A 4,100-nucleotide genomic window follows, 5' to 3' on the forward strand; every position below is an offset into this window, starting at 1 on the left:
GCTAGCAAACGTTCTTGCTAGCAAACATTCTTGCTAGCAAACGTTCTTGCTAGCAAACGTTCTTTTTCTTTTTTTCCTCTCTTTGCTTTAAAAGATACAAAAATAGAGCAAAAACTTCTTTTTTTTTTTTTTTAATACTTTATTTTTTAAATACGCTAGCAAACGATCTTGCTAGCCATTAGCTTCACATATCATTGATATCACTCACCGGAGTTTCCACAGTAAGCTACCATTATCCAGCCCCGTCAATGTCAGCGATATACACCATGCAGCACTCCCTCTCGCACACTTTATCCTCGATTCTTTTTTTCTTTAGAATTTCCTCTGTGCTTTGCATCTCACCGCTCACATGGCTGGGCTCTCTCCTTATGCTCGGTTTGTTTTTTCCTTCCTCGTGCTTGTCCCTCACACACAAGCGCCGCCAAGGATCAAAAATTCACTGGCGCAGCATTAATCTATGCGTGAGCCGTAGCTACACTTTCAGTGTGCGGGTCCCACCTTCACCCACAGCTCATCGCCCACTTCAGTCTGATGCCAAATCGCGTGCTGATCAATTTCAACCTGTTTAGCTTTTCAAACAACTATTCAAACTATAACTTTCATCCAGTTTAACTGCCAGAAAGAAATGATACCTTAAAATGTAGGAAAACGTGTCCTCTTTCACACAAAGTCACGCTCATTGAGCTCTGCCGCACATTTTTCTTACAAATTGCCTCTGAGCCCAGAGGTCGCCTCTACTTTCTGAACAGCGAGCGTTTGTTGGAGACAGTGGAGCGCAGTCAAAGTCATAGTGCAATTTTAAGCAGCCAAAGTGAGCGCACCTGTCAGAGACACAGGCGAGCCGCACGCGCTCCTGTTCCCGGGGCAACGCCTCGTTAGCCGGCTGTCACACATCAGCAGTGACGTCAGCATGCTGAGAGACACCACGGGTCAGACTTTGCTCAAAATAAAGTTCCAAAAAGTCACAAAAATAACACTTTTCTTTCTTTCTTTCAGACATTTCAATGTCCAATAAACTTCAAAACAGCCTAGACGTAACGATACCGCAGCGCCGCGGATCTTCGGCCGGTCTCGGGTAGCCGGCTTCGGCCGGTGCGGAGAGCCGTTCGTGACGGGGCTGGGGTGCGGCCGGAGGACGGTCGCCCCTCTCCTATCGCGCACCGCATGTTTGTGGAGAACCTGCTGCTAAATCACTTGCAGAGGCCCTGGAGCCTGGTGACTCTTAAAAAAAATAAAATAAAAAATGACATGGAGCTCTGGTCGGGAAGGACCAGAGTCCATGCCCGGGAAGGGCTGCTTGAGTTCAGGTGAGTGTGCCTGGACCAGGCAGCCTGGTGACTAAAGAAAAAAGTGTTTTATAGTACCAGGGGCGTGGAGCTCCAGGGGGTGCGGACTGGATCGTTAGGCCGGGGAGGGGTGCTTAAGTGTGGGTACACAGGTGTGGATGGAGGGCCTGGAGCTCGGTTCTTTATAATCTTTTTTTCTTCTTTTTACAGTACCAGGGGTGTGGAGCTCCAGGGGGTGCGGACTGGATCGTTAGGCCGGGGAGGGGTGCTTAAGTGTGGGTACACAGGTGTGGATGGAGGGCCTGGAGCTCGGTTCTTTATAATCTTTTTTTCTTCTTTTTACAGTACCAGGGGCGTGGAGCTCCAGGCGGTGCGGACTGGATTCTTAGGCCGGGGAGGGGTGCTTAAGTGTGGGTACACAGGTGTGGATGGTTGGCCTGGAGCTCGTTTTTTTTTTTTTTTTTACAGTACCAGGGGCGTGGAGCTCCAGGCGGTGCGGACTGGATTCTTAGGCCGGGGAGGGGTGCTTAAGTGTGGGTACACAGGTGTGGATGGAGGGCCTGGAGCTCGGTTCTCCTTAACCCTTAGGGCCGTTTCAAAGCAGTGCGGCAAAGCGTGGCGGAACGGAAGCGATTTTCACCGGCGGAGGTGAAAATACATGGAAACAGATCTGTCCTTGCACACAGACGCAGCGGTAGTCGGGCAGTAGCGGCGCGGGAGACGCCTCCGTCCCGCGCTGCTTTTGGAAAATAGAACTCGAGCGGAATTTGGACGGCAGCGGCCGGCGGCGGCCGGCGGTGTCCCGTTGAAATGGATGGGGAATGCAGACAGGGCTGGAGCGGAACTACCGCGGCCGCAGACTGTCCGGTGTGAAAAGCCAAGTAGAACACAGCGCCTGATAACTGCCGTTGTCTCGCTGCCACGCTCTGGTCTGAAATCGTCCTAACCCGGGGTCGGCTTGTTTGAGAAAGAAACCCAGGAATAGCGTTCTTTTCCGGAGTTAAGACGAAATACAGATTTTTGGTTCAAAAATGATTTGTGTGTGTTTTTTCCTTTCCTTTCAAACTTAAATGTCGGGTTTCCTTCCAAAAATAAACTGCTTTTGGTGCTTCCAATTGTTTGGTCGTTAATTAAATCACAAAAAAAAAAAAAACACGAACCAAACTTGCTTCTAAATAATCCAAATATTTTTCTCCAACGAAAAAGTTCCTAATCTTCTGGCATTTTGCCGTACATACCCTCAAACGAGTGGTTCCTTTCTTCCTTTGTCTAACAATTTTCCGCGTGTAACGGCGACAGTTCCTGTTGTCAGCCAGCGCGCAGTGGGAAAAGTTTCTCCGTGGTCCAAGTTCCAAAGTTGTCCGTAATCCAAAGTTCCAGGAGTTATTGACTAATTGTACTGGTGAAAACAGGTTTTTGGCTTTTCCTGGAGCCCAAGTCCTGTCCGTTTTTGGTAACATGTCATTTCTCCTACGCCCCTTTGGTCCGACCCGTCAATATTCCGAAAATTTCCCATTGATCCTACAGCCCACTCGTCCGAAATGTCTTTGTTCCAGATTAAATTCACCCTTTGTTCCGACAGCTCAATGTTTGAGCCCACACGTACACACGCACGTGCACCTACACGCGTGCACACACACGTGCACTAGCACGTGCACATTAATACACATATGCACACACACGTGCACACACTTACACACGTGCACACGCACGTGCACCTACACATGTGCACACGCACGTGCACACGCATAAATGTGCACACACACACGTGCACTAGCACGTGCACATGCATACACATATGCACACACACGTGCACACACGTACACCTACACACGTGCACACACATGCGCACACACGTGCACACACATGCACTAGCACGTGCACACACACACGTGCACATGCTACTACACACGTGCAAACACTTAGACACACGCATGCACACGAATAAACGTGCACACGCACGTGCACACGCATAAACGTAAACACGCACGTGCACACGCATAAACGTGCACTAGCACGTGCACCTACACACGTGCACACACGTGCACACGCACGTGCACCTACACATGTGCACACGCACGTGCACACGCATAAATGTGCACACACACACACGTGCACTAGCACGTGCACGTGCATACACATATGCACACACACGTGCACGCACGTACACCTACACACGTGCACACACATGCGCACACACGTGCACACACATGCACTAGCACGTGCACACACATGCACTAGCACGTGCACACACACACGTGCACATTTTACTACACACGTGCAAACACTTAGACACACGCGTGCACACGAATAAACGTGCACACGCATAAACGTAAACACGCACGTGCACACGCATAAACGTGCACTAGCACGTGCACCTACACACGTGCACACACGTGCACTAGCACTCCCAGGAGTCTGGGAGGAGTCTCTGCCTCAGTGGGAGGAGTCTCTTTCTTAGGGGGAGGAGTCTCTTAGGGGGAGGAGTCTCTTAGGAGGAGGAGTCTCTAACTCAGGGGGAGGAGTCTCTTAAGGGGAGGAGTCTCTGTCTCAGGGGAGGAGTCTCTTAGGGGGAGGATTCTCCTGGGGGAGGAGTCTCTTGGGGGAGGAGTCTCGTCCTAAGTGGGAGGAGTCTCTTGGGGGAGGAGTCTCTTCCTCAGTGGGAGGAGTCTCTTAGGGGGAGGAGTCTCTTGGGGGAGGAGTCTCTGCCTCAGGGGGAGGAGTCTGTTAGGGGGAGGAGTCTCTTAAGGGGAGGAGTCTCTCAGAGGGAGGAGTCTCTGTCTTAGTGGGGGGAGTGTGTTAGGGGGAGGAGTC

This window comes from Odontesthes bonariensis, chromosome 11 (assembly GCF_027942865.1).
Source record: "Odontesthes bonariensis isolate fOdoBon6 chromosome 11, fOdoBon6.hap1, whole genome shotgun sequence".
NCBI lineage: Eukaryota > Metazoa > Chordata > Actinopteri > Atheriniformes > Atherinopsidae > Odontesthes > Odontesthes bonariensis.